Raw genomic sequence first — 22,457 nt, 5'->3', positions numbered from 1 at the left:
CTTCTGAAAATCCAGATACAGGTGGCTTTATTTTTTTTGTTTTTTTTGTTTTGTGTGTGTGTTTTATTTTGTGTTAAGCAACTGGTACATATGGTGCAAATTCCTAAATAGCTAATTTTTTTAATGTGCTTATAACCATGTTAGTATGTAATACCCATCTTATGCTAAAAAGCTTGGTAATAGTGTAATGCGTTGGGAAACATGTTATTACATTTTAGTTTGGCTCCAAAGTTGGAGAAATTAACTTTTTCCTCCATATTTTTTAACATGGTTTTCCCCCCTCCCTCCCTCCCCAAGTTCCTGGAGCACATTTGTGCATACTGATTAATTCCTATAAATGAAGGATTTTCTGAATAATTATGTAATATTTGAAACTAGCATTTTGTGATTGATAGACTACATACAGGAATTAATGGAATATATGTAATTCTTGCTGCTTGTGACTAAGTTTGACTTGCATGAAGAAATATACCCCTCTGTTTACTAAGTTGTGTGACATTAGCCAACGGTAGCCGCTAGCGCAGCTTAATAAATAGCAGAGAGAGTTTTCTAATCTCAATGTTCTATAAATATATTTGAGCAAACAATATACATATAGTATATATGTCTTTGCTCTGTACTGTTTTTTCATGAGAATAGCATGCCCTAATGTTGTGATTCATATAATTTTATAGATTTTACTACCAAGGCCTCAGTTTTCTCCTTTAGCTAACTGGTTCTACCCTTCAAATTTTGTTACCACTCTGATTCTTATAGTTTGATCCCTCTTTAGGGCCTTATTTGTTCTGGGATCATTTGGAAAATATACTAATTGCTTAAGCTGTGCTTTATTGCAGACAACATATACGATTTTTTTATTTCGTTGTTTGTCATGTCAACTTCTTGTTCACACAGGCCGAGTACCACAAAGATCAACTGTGGCTGAAAGTTTTCTGCTGTTATGAATTACTTCAAATGCCATAGGTAGGTTGATAAGATTTTGTCTCCTTATGCTTATTATTTTTCTGCCCTTTGGGATCAGTTGTTATCATCTGATCCTTCAAATTCCCTTTCTGTTGTGCAAGTGATAAGGTATTTACAAATACGGTTCTTAAAGAGAATTATTCCAATTGTATTTTGATGCTATTCCTGAACTTGAGCAGCATTTTTTTTTTTTTTTTTTTTTTTTCAATGGAATAAATTTTGGAAACAGTAAAACTTTGGTAGGTGGTATGATTTGCTAATCATAATTTCTTTGGTGTAAATGAAGTGTGCTTAGTTTTGTGGTGGTTTTTTTTTTAAATACCCCTGGTATATCATGCATCATCAACCATCCAGTGGTAAATTTTTAAAAATGTTTTCCCTTTATTAGCCATGGTATAATAAAATAGAGGCTTATCAAATGGTAAAAATATTTTCCCCCGCTACTTCCATTATATTTTTTGACAGGGCTAGAATAACTCCATCAAACTTGTGTGGAGATTTTTTTTTTTTTTTTTTTGGGGGGGGGGGGGTTGTGAGTGCATCTGACTTGTGAATGTTGATGAGTGAGTGCTTTTTGGAGGTAGGTGTGAGGTCTTACAAAGGGACAGAACTGGCAGATTTCTCATAGAAAATGTATTCAGGTTGTACAAGTATGTGTTCACCTCTCCTTATACAAGTATGTGTTCACCTCTCCTTATAACTTTGAATTGAATAGCTCTAGTTTTTCCAAAGTTTTGTGGAGGCTAACTTATTTGTGGACATGTAAGACTTTCCTCCTTTTTTCAGAGTTGAAGAATAATTCAGAGGTGAAGTATGTGAGGTGCGATCAGTGGGCACAAGTTATACTTTTTGAACTTGAATAGAATGATTGAGCCAAGGTTATCTAGAATACTCGTAAAAAAAGGCCCGTTTCTGACACAAATGAAACGGGCGCTAGCAAGGTTTTCCTCGGAGTGTGTATGTTTGAGAGAGTGTATGTGAGAGTGACTGTGTGTGAGAGAGAGAGTGTATGTGTGTGTGAGAGAGTGAGTCTGGGTGCGAGTGTGTCTGTGAGAGAGTGTGTATGAGAATGAGAGTGTGTGCAAGTGCGTATGTGAGACAGCATGAGAGAGAGAGTGTGTGTTTTACACAGATACAGTGTGTGCGAGAGGGGGATTGTGTGTGAGACACAGACTGTGAGACTGAGTGTGTGAGTGACTGTGTGACATACAGAGAGTGAATGTGATACAGTGTGAGACATAGAGTGTGTGAGAGAGAAAGACATTGACTGTGAGACTGAGTGTGTGTGTGTGACAGAGATACCTCCCCCCCCTCTCTGGTGTCAGCCCCCCCCCCCCTCTCTCTCTGGTGTCTGAGCGTTACTGTGCAGGATGCTGAGCTCTGGCTGTTCTTCAAGGAACTGACCAATCCTATGTAATAGAATGCACCTCCAAAATTCTGAAGCCGACAAACCTCGTGTGGTTGGTCACTTCTGCTTGTGAGGAACCCGGAAGTACGTGATGTCAATTCAGGAGATGGATACAGAGAGCAGAAATGCCTCAGCCATGCAGTCAGCTTCAGAATGTTGGAGGTGCGTTTTATTATATAGGATTAGACATCATGGTATTTGAACAACTTGCAACAGCTAACTAATGTTAGCCATTGGTGGCTCTTCTCACCCCCCCCCCCCTTAGTGGAAGTAAATCTTAGTGGTGGAGAGGAGCCAGAAGACTCACTCAACTACTTCCTTGTCATCAGCAGCAGATGAATCCATTACGAATAGGTTGTGTCCACCTACCAGCAGGGGGAGATAGAGAACACTGAAAACCATAGTGCCTCTAGGACGGCTAGCTCCATGTGCATCTCAGTATTTCTCTATCTCCCAGCAGGGTAGGACGCAGCTTGTTCAGCTCCTTGAAAATTTCTGCCTGGGGAGGCTCCTGTGCTTGGCCAGTTAAGCTGGGGTGTTGTGGCTGCTGGTGCCCACTTTAAAGGCACATAGGTTCGCCCTTTCCCTGCCTTACCCATTGTGGATGCAGGCACATAGGTTCACCCTTTCCTTGCCTTTCCCACTTCCCCCTTGTGGATGTAGGCATATAGGTTCGCCCTGTCCCTGCCTTTCCCACCCTCTACTGCCTCCGGAGTACCTCTGTAGCTGTTTGCCTCCAACTTTCCTCACAGCATAAAAAAAAAAATCCTGCGCTTTTTATGCGCTGCTATTCTGAGGCTTTTATTGACGTGCAGCGTGACCGGAGCTCGGTGGACTCGGTCCTTTGAGGTAAGAGCGGTACTCAGCTCCTCCGGGGAGGGCCCGCGGACGGCGTTCCGATCGGGTGATTTTGGTGTGAAGCTGCCATTTTGTATTTTATTCCGCCGTTTTTCGGCGATGGCTGCTGAGGGAGTTGAGCGCTGTTCCTGTTGTGGCAAGCGCAGATCAGCAGCGGGGCTCTGTAAAACATGCTGTATAGATGGTAACATAGTAACATAGTAGATGACGGCATAAAAAGACCTGTACGGTCCATCCAGTCTGCCCAACAAGATAAAATCATATGTGCTACTTTTTGTGTATACCTTACCTTGATTTGTATCTGTCATTTTCAGGGCACAGACCGTAGAAGTCTGCCCAGCACTAGCCCCGCCTCCCAACCACCAACCCTTCCTCCCCAGAGCCAGTACGAGCATGGCGAGCAATGAGTCTTCCCGCTCAATGGAGCTGGCAGCGGGCGCCATCTTGGAAGCGCCGCATGGCTCGACCCCCGCGTTTGCGGAGGAGTCTGTGAGCAGAGGGGCGCCTCGGGCCGAGGCTACCAGAGGAGCTCCATTCCCCGTAGCTCCTAATTCGGAGATGGGAGGTCAGGCTAAGTTTTTCTCCCCTGAGTTTGTGCTTATTTTACATAAAGCCTTCATGCTGAAATGAGCTCTGCCGCAGGTGTCTGACGCTGCGTTGCTACCTGGTCTCCCTCCGATTGATGATGGCCCAGGGCAGATGTCAGAAGTGGATGCTCCTGAGCGTTGGATGCACGCTAAACATAGACGGGTAAATTCCCTGTCAGAGAGTAGCGCACCTCCCCCCACCCCGTGGTCGGGCTGTGGGGACTCTGAGGGATCTGGCAGGCCTTCGTGGTCTGAGGAGCCAGAGGAAGGTGCCGGTTTGCCACTGGATCTGGATGATCCCACTGCGGTTCGGATTTTCCACCACGATGAGCTACCAGCACTTACCTCTGATGCCTTACAGGCCCTCTCTATTGATGATTCTGTTCAAGTCGAGGCTTCCTCTGGTAATCCGAGGATGGCGAGTACTAAGAAGCCTGCTCGAGCCTTTCCTTTGCATGACTCCATCCAAGAGCTTATTTCTGCTCAATGGGCTGACCCAGAGGGGCCTTTGAAAGTGGCCAGGGCGATGGGGCATCTTTACCCTCTGAATGAGGAGCACTTGGCCCATTTTGGGATGCCTAAAGTGGATGCCTTAGTCACGGCTGTGACAAAAAAGACCACCCTCCCAGTAGAGGGAGGGGTTACCCTGAAGGACATTCAGGACCGGCGCTGTAGGATAGCCACAGATAATAAATTGCCTGTGTCCCAGGATCCCCAAACAGAACTATCTGCAAGCAAATTATCCTGTACTCGGCCTAGGGGTGGGAACCTTGGAACTTAGCCAAATACTTCAGTTAGAAAGAACTGCAACTCTGGATCTAAAGTGGTTCCAGGCAAGATGGCGTCTGAATAGGACGTGTGTGAAACAGCTCCTCACTCAACTCCCTCTTGCTGTTTTTTTTCCTTAAAAAAATACATTTCCATGCCCAAGAGAAGGGGCAAACAGAGCGCTTACCCTGCTCCCTCTGCAAGACAGGAATTGGGACCGATGGACCGTTTCACTGTTCCCAGAGTAGAATTGACTGGGCAACAACCCTTGCTGCAGGAGGGATCGATGAGAGGAGAACCGACCTACCTGCCTGAGGGAGAGACCACTCTGAGCCCAGAGGAACGGAGTCCTCCTTCAATGCCGGCAATGCTGGCAGACCAGAGTTCTGGATTGACTAGACCCGATGAGGAGATGTCTGATCTGGGAGCAGGGGCAGACTCTGCTAGCAGAACGCTGAGTGCAGCAGTGCTGGTGGTTACTGCTGAGAATACCGAAGGAGCAGGAGTTGAATCACAGGAGAGCAAGACTGGCTCTGAGAAAGGAGCTCAGGAAGAGGTAACATTGAAATTATTTCCTAAAAAACCAGAGAAAATAACCCTAGAAAAAAATTTGGGATGCTTTGGAATGTTTAGAAGATTCTTTAACCCAGAAACTATCTCCAATAGTTAGTCACTCAATCAAATTAAGCTAAAATAGCAGACTTGGAAAAACAGTTGGAACAATCTAAAACTTTTGAACAAACAATTATACTTGAAACAAATCAAATTAAAGAGAGTCAAATAACTTTAATAAAAGAAAATGTATACTTACATAGGAAAATAGAAACTTTAGAAAATTTACAGAGGATGAAAACATTGAGATTTATAAATTTTCCTAAAGTTCCAGCAGTGGCTCCTTTAATAACATTCTTTCTGAAGTATTAAAAATTACTGAACAATTGTTTCCACCTGTAGCAAGGATTTATTATTTGGCTCCCTATGTTAAGAAACTAAGTGAGCGCATAATACCATCTATGGAAACCCCATTTGAGGAGCTAAATTTGAATTTATCACAAACAATTGAAGATGAACTATGTGGAGTACAACCTGCTACATTAATTATAGACTTTGTTCTACAGCCGGATCGGGACTGGATCTTGAAAACTTTCTTTAAACATAGACATGAAGTCTTTCTGAATTGCAAAGTCAAAGTATTTCCTGATATTGCTCGACAAACTCAGAAAAGACGTCAGTCTTTTTTGAAACTTCGTGATTGTGTATTGTCACAGGGGGGAATTTTCTGGCTTAATTTTCCTTGCAAATGTGTTGTTAAATTTCAATCAATTAAATATGTTTTCTTTGAGAGTGATCAGTTAGCAAAATTCCTGGACTCCAGACAAGAACCAGCCGTAAACTCTCTTGTGCTTCCTCCATTAGTATCTACTCCGTGATAGGATAAGTGGGAACATGTTCTACTTATATTTTTCTATGTTAACCTATTTTTGAATTGTGCCTTGCCTGTAATTGTGGACTTTAGCAGTAATTATCATTTAATAGATTTTCTTTATAAAATATTTTCTTGTATGGTAATACTCCTTTTCTGTACAAGTGTTTCTTGTAAAATTCATTAAAATTACAAATAAAATTAAAAAAAAAAAAGAACTGCAACTGATAATGCAAGCTGGAATACATTAGTTTATTATAGATAAGAAAATATAGATAATGTATGCAAAATATATAGAATTCTGGCAAAGCTTTGGCTGAATACAAAATTACTGGCTGAAAAAAATTACAATCATACGTCACACTACTAAACACTAATTCTTACTGGTTACCAGATAAAATTACACCACTGATTGGTCAGGTTACACTATGTACGAGGTAGTACAGTTATTAGCAGCTTATCTCCTGATCACGGTATGACTACCCCAGTCCTTTGCTCCGGTAATTACCACTAACTAGCCCCAGACTAATAGGAAATAAATCACCGTGTTGCTCACCAGGTTGACCTCAGGGCTGTCTCTCGGGAGCTGGCACGGGATACTCCACAGACTCAAGCTGAATTCACAGCGAGTCTCAGTCAGAGCTGGAACGGGAACTCTGCAGCAGACAGGGAGGGCGCAGGTCACTCAGTGCAGGTTCAGCTGAACCACGATACTTCCTCCAGATACACAGCTCATCAGGTGAGGACCTTATTAGGTCTCACTGGTCTTCGTTCCACCTCCACCTTCTTCCAAGGCTTCCGACTAACTCTTCCTTGTTCCTGCTCTTCCCAGTACCTGTTGGTCCGGTGGCTGCAGGAACCAATCTGGATCTTCCTCGGCTCACTGCCTGGCAAGAAGGGTCTGTTGTTCTTGACCTTCAAGTTGTTACATTATGGTCTGCATGTTCTGTTTCTCACCCGCCTTGCTGGAGCCAGCCTCTCAGGGAGATAATGGAGGCATGGTTTGCCCACAGCATGTCCTTGGTTTTGAGCTTCTGCTGTAATTTTCCACAAGCTGCCAAGCTGTTTCTTGCTGACAGAGATGTGCAGGTCAGAGGTTGATGCAGCCATCATCTTGTAACAGGATGTCATAGGCTTGTATAGGCCAAGCCCAGCAAGGTGAGACACACAGGGAAATACTCCTACAGCGCCTGGAATCAGCGCTAAAACGGTCCTTTTGAGATTTCGGGCCTAGCCTTAAGGGCGTCTGTTTGCAGTTCTTATGCTGCTAGAGCCTGCCTTTCTTGGTTACAACAGGCAGTGGAACAGCCCGTGAATGGTGCGGAGTCCCTCGCTGAGGTTGCACCGCGCATGGAGTCGGCCTTGTCATTTTTAGCTGACGCCCTCTATGATCTGGTCAGAGCTTCGGCTAAACAGATGTCTGTGGTGGGTGTCCGCCCGCCTCCTTCTATGGCTACGGCATTGGGTGGCTGACATGGCCTCTAAGCAAAGGCTGGTGAAGTTGCCCTTTTCTGCAATTCTCAGAGTCCGGCGTAACGGTACGTACAGTGCCTTCCTTCCTGCCTAAGGTGGTTTCAGCGTTTCACCTGAACCAACCCATTTATCTGCCCTCCTTCTCTAGAGAGTAGTTTCCGGAATCTTTTGGGTAGTTACATCTTTTGGATGTCCGCAGGGCTCTGTTGCAATATCTGAAGATGTCAAATGACTTCTGATCACCTTTTTGTGTTATCAGGTCCCTGTAGAGGGTCTCCGGCGTCTAAGGCCACTATAGCCCGTTGGCTCAAGGAAGTCATTTTTTCTGCGTATCTGCTGTCAGGGTGGCCTCTGCCTGATTCGTTCAAGGCGCATTCCACGACAGCGATTTCCTCCTCGTGGGCTGAAACAGGAGCACTCTCTCTTCAAGAGATCTGTAGTACGGCTACTTGGGCTTCTCAGCTCTCTTTTGTCCGACATTACAGGCTGGATGTTGCAGCGCAGCAGGACGCGATTTTTGGAGCATAAGTGCTTGCTCACGGAGTTGCATGTTCCTGCCCTAAATAGGGAGTGCTTTTGTACATTCCATCAGTTAATGGATTCATCTGCTGCTGATGACAAGGAAGGGAAAATTAGGTTCTTACCTTGGTAATTTTCTTTCCTTTAGTCACAGCAGATGAATCCATGATCCCTCCCTGTCTGACTCTGTTTTTTGTTCAGTTCTCTCATGCAGATATGTATCGGGAGGAGTTGCAAAACAGTTTTCGGGATTTCTATATACTGTTCTATTACAGGAGGTGGAGATTGTCCCTCCTTTGTATGGTTATTGCTCCTATTCTGGGGCGTTCGTTCGCTGTGAGGAAAGTTCATGTTGTTCTACTTTGAGGATTCACTCTGCTTTGGAAGTTTCAAATACTGAAGGCAGCTGTCCAAGAGGGCACTATGGCTTTTCAGTGTTCTCTATCTCCACCTGCTGGTAGGCGGATACAACCCATCAGTTAATGGATTCATCTGCTTTTACTAAAGGAAAGAAAATTACCAAGGTAAGAACCTAATTTTCCCCTCCAAATGGGGCCTCATCAATAACTTGTACAGGGGTATCAATGCCGCCTTTCTTCTGCTGGTTATACTCTTCTCTATGCAGTCTAGCATTCTTCTGGCCACGGCCACCTCCTTGTCGCACTGTTTTGTCACCTTGAGAGCTTAAGATGCCATCACCCAAGAATCCCATTCTTGAGCTAAGCTTACCAATCACTCCCCTCCTATCCGGTACATCTCTTTTGTATTTCTGGATCCCAAGTGCGTCACTCTGCACTTCTTGGCATTAAATTTTATCTACTTAAAAATAAGTGCTCTAATCTTTAAAAAAACATATTAATAAAGATTTATTTTAAAAAAACATGTACAAAATTGTGCAACATAACTAAAATCATTCATTGAAAACATTCATATCTTCACAACCCTATGGAAATTACATATACTATGAAGTGTCACAAAAACACCCCAATATAGTCCTCTTACAAATGCCCCTCAATCAAAGCAATCTTATCCTAATTTCCAGTTTGTCAACTGCAACACTGCATGAATGGCTCAACGCCAGTAGCTATAATCACTTCTCATAGTCCAGCTTGGTTCCAATCTGTGGAAATCAGTAAATAGAGAACCAACAATTCACAAATGTCTCAAAGGAGCTGAAACAATTGGCCCTCCGAAAAAGTTGTAAAATATACCTTAATCATCACTCAGCTGGCTCGCCATACAAATTTCAGAGCCAGTGCAGATAGATGTTAATGAACAGCAAACTCTCTCATATTCCTTAGCTCTTCAATGCGAGCCACATTTCACATAAAGCTTCATCATGAGGAGCAATCCCACACCCTGTGTTACAAAACTTCCAAGCCCTTCTCCCAGCGACCACGATACCCAAACTAGTCAAAGAGCTTCACTGCTGCCAGCTATATATTCGTGTCATTTGCAAAAAGGCAAACTTTTCCTTCTAACCCTTCAGCAATTTCTCACAAATATATTAAACAGAATCGGCCCCACCACCGATCCCTGAGGCACTCCACTACTCACCTTCCTTCCGATCTGATTCCATTTACCACCATCCTCTGCAGCCTGTCATATATTGTAGTTCTCTCTTGCCCACTCAATTTCCTCTTTCCTTTAACAACCTTCTCCTTTTGCGATCCTTTCTCTTTTCTTGTAGCACTCATATAACCTGTTTGATGTATGGTATAACAAACGCTGAATAAACTTGAAAATAGTTTGAAGCCAAAAATTGAACTGAAAACCACAAGCAGCCAACCCCTGCACTGGAGAAATATAAACAGGAATGCATTTCCTGTTGAACTGACAATACAAAGACATGCATGATGCACATTTCCTAAAGTTAACATATTCTAGTTAATAAAGTAAACACTTTTCTACCTTTTAGTTGTGTGTTCGTCTTGTAGCTCTATAGAAATTATTATTAGTAGTAGTATGGACGTTTTATTTTTCAATAATGTTGGTCCCAGTTTCTCTCTTCTGCTTTCCTATATGTCATGTGCTAACATTTTTTTACCAGTTGCTGCTTCCATTTATCAGTTCTCCTCTCCTCCTGTCTAATTACATTCTCTCACTATATATGTCTCTGACATATTGATCTTTCCCTTTTATCTTTTCCTCTTTCTCTTCTGCCTCTGTCTACTCAAATTTCACCCTTTTGCACACATCCCGTCCTCCATCTCCTCCTTATTTACTTTTCATCTACCTATCAACTTTCCATCGTTTCACCCCTCCAGCTCCCTTTTTCCCAGCCTCATTCTTATTTCATCTGCTTGCCATTACCACGTTTCTGCCCTCCATGCTCACTAATTTCTTGAATGTTCTATAGCTTCTCCCACATGGCTGTGTCATTTCCAGCATCTATCTTCTCTCTCCCTTTAACGCTTGGAGACCAGCATCTCCTCGTTCCATCTCTCAGCTCCTGCTCCCTCACGCAAATGTTTCAGCATCTTTCCCTTCCTTTTCTCCTCAGTCTACTTTAAACCTTTAGTGTCCAATGTTCCCATCAATCTGTGCCCATATGGCTTATTACGGGAACATTGGACACATTTCTCGAGATCACCTGGTAGTGGCAGCAATTCATACGTGCTGACCACAGCTAACCCCAGAGCCTTCCATCTGCCATGTCCTGCCCATGTTTCAACAGGAAGCTGCATCAGAGGGTAGGCTCTGCAGTCAGATGCAGTGTATGTGAATTGCTTCTGCCTGCCACCTCTAAAAGTGAAGACAAATTTTAAGGTAGATGGGGAGGGAGTGAGATGCGTGTGACTTGGTATCTCTGGTTTTTGCCATGTCAATTCATCAGACTTAAATTAGCCAGGCAGTGTGCTTATTGAAGAGAGCCACTTCATTCTGCTGACTATGGGGGGGTGTGTGTGTTTGGGGGGGGGGGGGTGTATGTATCTATATGCATTAAAAAAACTGTGTGTGTATTATACTAAGCCCTGCTGAAGGAGAAGGTGAGATAGCTACATATCCTCTTTCCCCAACCCTCCCCGGTAATGTTTTTGCATGTGACTTACACATACCAGACATCTGTATGTGTGTTTCCTTGGAAGTAAGTTCCTTTTAATTCTGGGAGGAACTTGTTTGTTGAGACTATATTTTTTTGGATAGGCAGCCTTTTCCCTTATGTGAATAAAATAGTTGGCTATCAAAAATTTACAATTTTCAGGTTTGCTTTCCACATCTGTGAAAAGCAAACAAGTGTTCTAAGTGTAGTTGATATTTTGGTGGAATTTCTACAAACATGTTTTACAATTATACATTTTTTTTTTTACCCTTTCATCCTTTAGAAGTTCAGTACTTTGACAAATAGAACCATTCACTGCCAGATCTTGGGGAAGGGACTAGGGAAATTTAGTCCTTAGATGCAATGATTTGCAAAATGCATTATTTTGTCCTTATGTTTGTAATTTTACCATCTTAAACACATGCAATTTAAAAAATGTTTTCAATCTTTTTTTTTTTTTTTTTTTTCTCAACAACTTGAAGATTTTTCTGATTATATTATATAATGTTTCAAACTTATTAATGTACAAAATATTTGTGTATTGACAGGAATAGTGAAACCTTTCAACTAGCAAGTGAAGATTTCAGGTTAGTCTTTGTCTTCTAAGCTTCATTAATTTTTGTGACATGTTTATTCCTTGGTCAGATGGATTATCTATAAAATAAATTTCATTTATTCATACTGACTTTTTATAGGCATTAAATAATTCTTGTGTACCATGATCTGTATATTGCTTTAGAGAAATTAGTCTAGTTAGAACCATGGCTGTCTATACAACTCACAATGAGGGATATATATTCTTGATTTAAAAAAAAATTTGGCCATAATTTAAGATGTTAGAAGTCATTATGGTTTAATATGTACCTTGCTGTGATCACGGTTAATGCTAAGTCAATTGAATTTGAGTAATGTTACTTGAGAGTGTTCCTAAGTATATAAAATAGGGGGAATTGCGATTGAGAAATGGGAGAATAGGGATTGAGAAATGTATTTGGAGACGATCTTAAGGAAGCTATTAGATTACAGAATATTTTTCATAGTTGGGATGCTACAGAAAATGTAGAATTATGGAATCACCATTTTGAAAAGGCATCTGATAAGCTGGCTGCTAAATGGACACTAAGATTGAGGTTGGTATGTATTGACTTGCTTGGTTTCATCCAGGGCTAGTGTTAAAACAGCAGTCTAGGCAGTTAGAAGATGAAAAAAGCAAAGGTATGTGGGTTCCATAAATAGGTTAAGGAACATCATCTGTGTTTCCTTAGCATATGCAGCAGCTGAATCCAAGAACTGGTGGGTTGTGTCCATCTACCAGCAGCTGGAGATACAGAGTACAAAGCTGAAGGCAGTGATACCAGATGGCCTGTACATCTCTATCTCCAGCAGGTGGTGGACGACTCTTCAGCAGCTCCTGGATTTGTCTGTTGGGGATACTCCTGGGTCTTGTGGGCCAGTTGAGTTTAGGGGTGTCTGGCTGGTGGTGCTGACTTTGGGGGGGCATAGTCAGTCTTCTGGGTCCCTGCTTCACCCTTTCCCCCCTTGCCTCCTGGTCTTTAGAGCTCTAGCCTTCCTCACCAGTAAAAAAAAATAAATAAATCAGAAAGCAAAGGAATCATGTACTACTAACTAGTTGAGCACAGAGAGGGATGGATCTAAACTTTTATTTGAGATTATGAAAAAAATGTACAGATGTATCTGGTTCAGATTTAAAGGCAGGATTTGGTTTCACTGCATGCCAATTTATTTTAAATTCTTTATTTGTAATTTCCAATTTTACAGTCATTCAAAAGTGAAGAGAAATAGCAACAATATCTAAGGAATAGAAGATATTGGAAATAAAAATTTAATGATTTGTCCACAATATTAAAAGGGGTGGGCTACAACTTGAAAATAATCACAAGGAAATTAAATCATAATACATGCCAAAAGACACATTCCAGGGTTATCCCTACAGACAATAGCAGCAGCTATACCTGTGGAGTTATATTCAAAGCTTTCATCTCTTCTCAGCTGCTTATATAACTACTAGTTTTCAGCAATTTAAGAAAATGTTAAAAACACAGCTTTTTGTTAAAGCTTTCTGATGTGCAGTGTAGAGTTGGAGAGTTTGTATTTTAATATGTATGTTTTTATGGAAACCGTTTAGTACGTAGGCAGGTTAGAAGTATTTAAAATATGTCAAAAACTCTGGGAGTTTGGGGTTACAAAAATAAATGATTTACCCTCAAAAAGAACAGAACAATTGCAGGGAAATTTTAACAAAAAAAGTCCGCACCAAGCACAAGTCTTTGAAGCTTAATAGCCAAGAATTCTTATCTTTTCTGTGTTGCCTTGATAAATCAGGAAATACACAAATTATAGATCCCAAAGACTGCTCTTGCATATACTTGAAAAATAAATGCAATACAAGATTATGGTCCATTTCCAGTGCAAATGTCAACACCAAAGTCATTCTCTGGGTTATTACGTCATCTCTTCATATCACTTATTTAGACTTTCCTATAATCATTTGTCTCATGTGTACACTGACAGTTTCTGCTTTTGTCACACCTAGAATGTAAACCGTATTGAATCCTGGAAAGAGATATTAGCTGTACATAAGATCTGATTTGAAGTGAAGACTTCAGAAAATTGGTCAAATCTAGTTTTTATAATCATTTGCTCCGATCTTCTTGATCAACTTTCCCTGGTACAGATAAATAATAAGCTCTTACAGTAAGAGTTATAATTCGTTCAGTCAATCATACTTCCCTCAGATATTTCCTGGGGAAATTCAGAAGTATTAAATTGCTACACCTCTGTTGATTTTCAAAATATTCTAGCTGACACTGTACCATAAATTTTTCTTTGACCATCGTAGCATTTGTTTGTTCCATAGATGACAACTTCTTTTCCAAAACCTTGACCTTGGTGGACAATTGATCTAATTGTATGGCATGGGTAGCAATTCCTTCTCATTAACTTTATCCACAAGTCTATCAGTTATAGCTAATAAAGAAGAGTTACTGGCTTGATGACATCCCACAGGGACCAAAGTCACAACGGCAGGTGTCGCACGTCTGCGCAATCCTGGAGGAATTTTTTTGAGAGGCTGACTCACTTCTCCCCCAGAATATCCACCAAATGGTGCAACTAAAGGTTTAGGAGAGGACTTAGCTGCTGGAGATCTTCTGGCACAAGTAACAGCACTTCACCCACTCTGGGTGCTGAACTCTGCACTTCTCCAACACAGGTTCCACATCCTGGGTTGCGAGGGAGCTGTCCTCAACTTGGTGCCAGTGGCGTAGCTATGTGGGGCCTGGGACCCCATTGATTTGGCCCTGGACCCCCCTGCCGACAACCCGCCCGACCACCCCCCTCCTGCCGCCAACCCGCCGTCGCCTGCCTTTGCTAACCCCCTTCAGCACGCAGGACATCAGAAACAGAAGGAAGCCTTTTGCGAGAAGAAGAGGACCTTGGCTGGTGGGGGTTGGGGTGCCCCGCTAGTGAAGGTAGGCGAGGGGTTGACGGCGGGAGGGGGGAGGTCGAGAGGGTCGGCGGCAGGGGGGACAAAGTCAGCAATGGGGGGGGGGGGGTTCGGTGGCGCTGGGGGGGTGCTAAAATGTGCCCCCTCACCTCGGGCTCTGGACCCCCCTCCCGCCAAAGTCTGGCTACGCCCCTGCTTGGGGCTAATGGGACCCTCACTAACGCTGTGCTTGGCCGAACTCCCCAGCATTGCGGTTGAAGCAGGAAGCACTCTGGAATTGGCAACGGGCGCGAAATCCCTCCAAAGTCGTTTGCTGTTAAGCAGGGGACTGTCAGTCGCAGAGGGGGTACACCTTGGATTTACTCCTTCTCTTCCCCATGTTCTCATGAGATAAGAGTACAGTGTTGGCAAAAAAAAACCCCCAAAACCTCCAAGAGGAGTTCAAAGTCTCGCTGACCAGTGCTGTCTTGGCCACACCCCCAGCGCCTCACTGCATATCAATTTAGTTTGTTTATCAAGAAGAAAATTGATGTTGGGGCCTTTGGGTAAAACGTTAGCTGGGTTGGGTTTTAGAATTTTTATGTATACAGATGATTTGTTTTTATTCCTTTTGAAGGTCACCTGCCGATTGTAGTCTCTATTGTATCTAAGGTGATTAATGTAATAGAAGGATGGGCAACTACCTTTAGACTTAAATGAATAAGGATAAAACGTTTATAGTGTTTTTTTCTCACTTCCTATATTGAATTTGATACCACTTATGTATTGATGATATTGATTTTCCACTGGAGTCTTCTCTTAAAATTTTTGGAGTAATTTTTGATAAATATCTCATTTGAAGAGCAAGTGAAAGCAGTAGCTAATAAGGTATTTTGTTGCGATGTGGAAGCTACGTCATATAAGATCAAATTTTAATCGGAAGTGTTTAGATCGAATGCGCAAGCAATTGTGCTGTCACATATCGATTTATTGTAACATTTTCCTAGGTTGTAAGGAGGTAGTGTTAACTTGGGAGGCAAGATGGCGACCTGATCGGACGCCGAGTCGGGAGCTCCCCTGAAGATCGCTGGGATCTGTCGGAGATCACGATCTGTGCGGCCCTGCTGCACACGAGGAGGTGGAATACCTCCTCTCGTAGGGTTTGCATTCCCGGGAAGGTGGAGGGGCTCGCCGGGGGAGCCTAAACCACGAACAAGGCCTCCCCCACGAGGTAACCATTTGAGCACCCGAGAGTCCCCAGAGAAGGCGCCACTTACCTGCTGAAGGACAGGCGGCGGGCCGGAGCGGAAGGGAGACAGTCTTCCTTCCTTCCGCTGCAAGGGCGAGGTGCAGAGCCGGCGAGGACGGGCTGATCTGAGCCAATCGCGGCTATCTGCTGCCTCGTGGAGGCCCCGGAACGGGGCGAGCGCCTGCCGTCCTGATCAAGGTGAAGAGGAGGGAAGCGCCGCACACTCGGTTGCGCGCTGAGACGCGCGGCTTCTCTGCTCGGGGCTAGTTTTGGCTGTCTGTCTGCCTGCCTGCCTGCTACAGCCTGTCCCCTTCACTCTCGGCCGGCTACCCAGGGCCCAGCTTTTCCCTGCCAGCTCTGCTCCATCTGCACTCGCTGCCTGTTACAGCCCACCAGCATGCCCCAATCCATCTGCCTGTTCCAGTGCCTCTGCTCCTGCTTCTTCCAATCCGCCTGATCCAGCTTCTCCAGGCCTTCTCCAGTCCATCTGTTGCAGCCTGATCCAGCTTCTTCCTGCCTGTCCCAGTCCGCAGTTCCAGCCTCTCCCTGCCTGTTCCTGCCTCCTGCTCCGGCTTGCCCCGGTCCGCCTGATCCAGCTCCTTCCTGCTTGTTCCAGTCCGCCTGTTGCAGCCACCTGTTCCAGCCTGTCCCGGTCCGACGGATTCAGCTTCTTCCTGCTTGTTCCAGCCCGCCTGATCCAGCTGCTTCTCCCTGCTCGTTCCAGTCCATCTGCTCCAGTCGCTCCAGCCCGCCTGATCCAGCTTATCCCTGCTTCTCCCAGTCCAGCTTGCTCCAGTCCGCCTGATCCAGCATCTCCAGTCTGTTCCGGTCCGCCTGATCCAGCTTCTCCCTGCTAGCATGTTCCTGCCCTAGTGTGTTCCAGTCCGCCTGCTCCTGTCTGCATGATCCCATCTCGTGATCCCAGCTTGTTCCAGTACGCCGACCCAGCTTCCCCTGCTTGCTCCAGCGTTCCAGTCAGGCTTCTCCCTGCTTGTTCCAGCCCATCTGCTCCAGTACACCTACTTGCTCCGGTACACCTGCTCCAGCCTGCCTACTCCAGTACATCTGCTCCAGCGTGTTCCAGTCCGCCTGAACCAGCTTCTCCCTGCTTGTTCCAGTACACCGGCTCCAGTCTGCCTGAACCAGCTTCTCCCTGCTTGTTCCAGTACACCGGCTCCAGTCTGCCTGAACCAGCTTCTCCCTGCTTGTTCCAGTACACCGGCTCCAGTCTGCCTGAACCAGCTTCTCCCTGCTTGTTCCAGTACACCGGCTCCAGTCTGCCTGAACCAGCTTCTCCCTGCTTGTTCCAGTACACCGGCTCCAGCCTGCCTGAACCAGCTTCTCCCTGCTTGTTCCAGTACACCGGCTCCAGCCTGCCTGCTCCAGTACATCTGCTCCAGCGTGCTCCGATCCACCTGAACCAGCTTCTCCCTGCCTGTTCCAGTCCATCTGCTCCAGCCTGCTTGCTCCAGCTTCTCCCTGCTCATCTGCACCAGCTTGTTCCAGCCTGCCTGCTAGCTTGTCAGCCATTGACTTACTCGCCTGCCTGCTAACTTGTCAGCCCTTGTCTTATCTGCTCTCCAGAATCTCCCTGCTCGTTCTTGTCCACCGGCTCCAGCATGCCCCAACCCGCCTACTAGCTTGTCAGCCATTGACCTACCTACCCCCCCATCCTCTCCCTGCTCATCCCTGTCCATCCACTCCAGCTTGCTTCAGCCCGCCTGCTAGTCTGGCAGCCACTGCCTCACTTGCCTGCCTGCTAACTTGTCAGCCATTGACTTGCCTTCTCTTCAGTCCATCTATCCCTCCAATTCCAAGCCTCCGACTCTCCGCTCTATCTATCTACTTCTCACCTCAGTCTCTACACTTACACCGCATTCACTACTTATGGCCCCTGTCCACATCCTCTTCCTTGCCCTATCCCTTCCTAATCTTTTTCCCCTCCCCTTACCGCTGTCCACTGCTGGAACTCATTGCCCACCTGTGTTCCCTCCCAACCTGCCCACTACGGCAATACCCTATCCACCCCCATCCCTCACCACCTCACCATCTCTCTTGTCCCCCTCCTCCTTCCTAGCCCTTAATCTTCAACATCTCCTTCCTACCATTAACCCTTCACCATTCCTCCTAAGTGCACCCCGTCTTCGTCGCCCGACCTCCCCCACCCTCCTCCGCACTCTCCTGCTCCTCCTCCTGCTATCCGCTGGAGACATTAATCCTAATCCAGGCCCCCCCTCACCTGTCCTCCTCCTATCCACACAAACGATTCCATGACGCCTCCAATCTCGTCTCTATTCCCCTCCTCCCCCCCTCGTCTCTCCCCTTCTCATGTGCCTTGTGGAATGCCCACTCGGTCTGCAACAAACTGCCCTTCATCCACGATCTCCTCATCTCTCGCTCCCTTCAACTACTCGCCCTAACCGAAACCTGGCTCTCCCCTGACAACTCTGCCTCAGTCGCCGCCCTTTGTCATGGAGGTTATCTCTTCTCCCACACTCCCCGCCCAGATGGCCGCGGCGGAGGCGTCGGGCTACTTCTCTCGCCCTCCTGTAGTTTCCAACCCCTCCTCCTGCCGCAGTCTCACTGCTTCTCGTCCTTTGAAGCACACTCCATCCGACTATTCCACCCATTACCACTCAGAGTTGCCGTCATCTACCGCCCCCCTGATAAGCCCCTCTCTTCATTCCTTACTGACTTCGACGCCTGGCTCACCGTCTTTCTTGATCCCGCATCTCCATCCCTCATTCTTGGTGATTTTAACATTCACGTTGACAACCCATCCAACTCTTACGCTTCTAAATTCCTCACTCTGATATCCTCCTTTAACCTCCGACTATCCTCTACCGCCCCTACTCACCGTGATGGCCATTGTCTCGACCTCGTTCTCTTCTCTTCCTGCTCACCTTCTAATTTCTGCACCTCAGTCCTTCCTATCTCAGATCATCACCTAATCACCCTCACACTTCATCACCCTCCCCCTCAACCTCGCCCAACTATAACCACTACCTTCAGGAATCTCCAAGCTGTCGACCCCCCTACCCTATCCTCTCACATCTCCAATCTCTTCCCGTCCATCGCGTCTTCTGAATCTGTCGACACGGCTGTCTCTACCTACAATGAAATTCTCTCCACTGATCTGGATACCCTAGCACCATCTGTCTCTCGCCCCACTAAGCGCATTAATCCTCAGCCCTGGTTAACCCCATGCATCCGTTACCTTCGCTCCTGCACCCGATCTGCTGAACGACTCTGGAGGAAATCTCGCACCCTGTCAGAATTCACCCATTACAAATTCATGCTATCCTCCTTCCAGTCCTCCCTATTCCTTGCCAAACAGGAATACTATTCTCAATTAACCAATTCTCTTGGCTCCAACCCTCGTCGCCTCTTCGCAACCCTCAACTCCCTACTTAAAGTGCCCTCCGCTCCCACCCCCCCCTCACTCTCTCCTCAAACATTAGCTGACTACTTCCACGATAAAGTGCAGAAGATAAACCTTGAATTCACCTCCAAGCCTTCTCCTCCCTGTGACTTCTTAACCCACTCCCTCAACCAACCTAACCTATCCTCCTCCTCCTCCTTCCCTGAGATCACCGAAGAGGAAACTGCTCGCCTTCTTTCTTCCTCTAAGTGCACCACCTGTTCCTCTGACCCCATTCCCACCACTCTGCTTACCAACATCTCTCCTACAGTTAACCCCTCAATCTGTCACATCCTCAACTTCTCTCTCTCCACTGCTACTGTCCCTGACACCTTCAAGCACACTGTAGTCACTCCACTTCTTAAAAAACTATCACTTGACCCCACCTGTCCCTCCAATTACCGCCCCATCTCCCTTCTACCCTTCCTCTCCAAATTACTTGAACGCGCTGTCCACAGTCGCTGCCTTGATTTCCTCTCCTCTCAGGCCATCCTTGATCCGCTTCAATCCGGCTTTCGCCCACTACACTCAACAGAAACAGCTCTCTCCGAAGTCTGCAACGACCTGTTCCTTGCCAAATCCAAAGGTCACTACTCCATCCTTATACTCCTCGACTTATCTGCCGCCTTCGACACCGTCAATCATAATTTACTTCTTGACACACTGTCCTCATTTGGATTCCAGGGCCCCGTCCTCTCCTGGTTCTCCTCTTATCTTTCCCAACGCACCTTCAGAGTATTTTCTAATGGCTCTTCTTCCACCCCCGTCCCGCTCTCTGTTGGGGTTCCCCAAGGATCTGTCCTTGGACCGCTTCTTTTCTCAATATACACCTCTTCCCTGGGCTCACTGATCTCATCACATGGTTTCCAGTACCATCTCTATGCCGATGACTCCCAGCTCTACCTCTCCACTCCCGACATCACAGTCGAAACCCAGACCAAAGTCTCGGCCTGCCTCTCGGATATCGCCGCCTGGATGTCCAACCGTCATCTGAAACTGAACATGGCAAAGACTGAGCTCCTTGTCTTCCCACCCAAACCCTCCTCTCCTCTTCCCCCACTCTCTGTCTCTGTTGACAACGCCCTCATCCTCCCCGTCTCGTCAGCCCGCAATCTCGGAGTCATTTTCGACTCCTCCCTCTCCTTCTCTGCCCATATCCAGCAGACAGCTAAGACCTGTCGCTTCTTCCTCTATAATATTAGCAAAATCCGCCCATTCCTCTCTGAACAGACCACCCGAACCCTCGTCCACTCACTCTTTACCTCTCGTCTTGACTATTGCAACCTTCTCCTTGCTGGTCTCCCGCTTAGCCACCTATCCCCCCTTCAATCTGTCCAAACTTCCGCTGCACGTCTTATCTACCGCGTGAACCGATACTCTCATATCACCCCTCTCCTCAAGTCGCTTCACTGGCTCCAGATTCGCTACCGTATTCAGTTCAAGCTTCTCCTAATGACCTTCAAATGCACTCAATCTGCAGCCCCCCATTACCTCTCTACCCTCCTCTCCCCCTATGTCCCCACCCGTAACCTCCGCTCTCAGGACAAATCACTCCTATCTGTACCCTTCTCCACCACCGCTAACTCCAGACTCCGTCCCTTCTGCCTCGCATCACCTTATGCCTGGAACAGACTCCCCGAGCCCATACGCCATGCGCCCTCCCTGCCCATCTTTAAGTCCTTACTTAAAACCCATCTCTTCTCCCTTGCTTTTGGCGCCTAACCACCTTCCCCATTCATGATACACTGACTACATAGTTTGTTACCTTTAGATTGTAAGCTCTTTTGAGCAGGGACTGTCCTTCCCCATGTTTTAACTTGTACAGCGCTGCGTAACCCTAGTAGCGCTATAGAAATGCATAGTAGTAGTAGTAACAAAACCCCTTCAAACTTTATTACATACCATTGTGCAATTAATATTTAGGGTTTCTAAATTTAAGAGTTTTCCCCATTATTGTTGTAGTTGCATTGGTTGCCAATGCAAGCGCGAGTTGTCAGTAAGCTTTGTTGCCTTGTTTTTCGAATTGTACATGGTGAAATACCAGAGTGTATAGTAGGTTGATACGATTATCGCATAGAAATATTATGCTTTTTCTACTTTTACATTATCCAGGCACAAAACAGGTGGCTTATAGACAGGTTTTCTCTGGCACATTTGCTTATTTGGCAGCTAGCCACTGGAATGAATTACCTATTGATCTAAGAAGGCAATCTGATTATTTGGTTTTTTGAAAACTGTTGATTCTTGTGACTATTTTTCTTGACAGTTGACCATCATGTGTAATATTCCTGGAGTTGGTTCAGTTTACTCTTTTTGTGAGCCACACTGAGCTTTTGTGGTAAGTGTGGGATACAAGTGTCTTTATTATTATTAATATTTGGAATATAGGCCGGTGGGGGCAAGATGACATCCAGAGCAGACGCTTCGCACGCAGCTCCCTTTCGTGTGTACTTTCTAGATGCTATCAAACCCCAGACAGCTTTTTTGCTGATATGGGGAGGAGGGTAGACACTCGGAAGGCTTACTCTTTGACCTCTGAAGCTGTGAGGTATCTGGTAAAGACCACCTTTGAGGGAGCATTGATGCGTGAGATCAAAGGATTGCTGAGTTCATCGGCAGTCCTTAGTGCTGATCGTGTTTCTTTGAGCCCAGATCTAAGGCTGATTCCTCTGCAGCCTGGAAGAGGTTTAGTGGTAGAGGCTGGTGTGGTGCCTTGTTCCCATGAAGTTGGAGAGAACCACTCTAGTGGAGGGGCAGCTGAGCAGGAACCTTTGGGGACAGGTTAGGCAGCAAGAAGATCGCTGCTGCAAACAGAGAGTGGAAGAGGAACCTTCTGAAAGTAATAGAACTCTGCATGTGGATATTGTTCAGTTGGCCATAGTAACTTTGGACTCTCTATGGTAAGCTATTAGGGCAATTGACTCCAATCTTAAAATGGCATTTAAAGAATTTAAAACTGATTTTGGGACCTTAGTTACCAAGTTGGAAGATACTGAGTATTGTTAACTTCTCATAGGGAACAATTGGAGAAACAAGCTGAACAGAAATGAATTGAAACAGGTAAAATTGATTTTCTTGAAAGAAAGATCTTTCATAGCCCAGAAGTTGGAGAGTATGGAGAGAAAAACCTGAAAATTTTGAATTTTCTCAGGTACTTCTGGTTGAAATGGTACGTAGATACTTCCGTGAAATATTACTTATCCCTGTAGAAAATATTCCACCTCTCGTGAGGAACCAATATTTGACTCTTGGGGGAAAACCTGGAAGTTCAACGTTGGAGCAAAGGGAGATCCTCCAGTT

At 45.5% G+C, this 22,457-nt stretch overlaps 1 protein-coding gene across 1 annotated transcript in view; it reads left to right on the top strand.

The window, feature by feature from the left end:
* Positions 1 to 892: 892 nt before the first annotated feature.
* TRIP12 (thyroid hormone receptor interactor 12) overlaps positions 893 to 22,457 on the top strand; it is a 470,187-nt gene continuing 448,622 nt past the window's right edge. Inside the window, 2 exon segments of the mRNA XM_030216098.1 lie at positions 893 to 963; positions 11,591 to 11,629. The gene's annotated coding sequence lies outside the window, so the exon portion shown is untranslated.

Source organism: Microcaecilia unicolor, chromosome 10 (genome assembly GCF_901765095.1).
Source record: "Microcaecilia unicolor chromosome 10, aMicUni1.1, whole genome shotgun sequence".
Lineage (NCBI taxonomy): Eukaryota > Metazoa > Chordata > Amphibia > Gymnophiona > Siphonopidae > Microcaecilia > Microcaecilia unicolor.
This window is presented reverse-complemented; position numbering and strand designations above follow the sequence as displayed.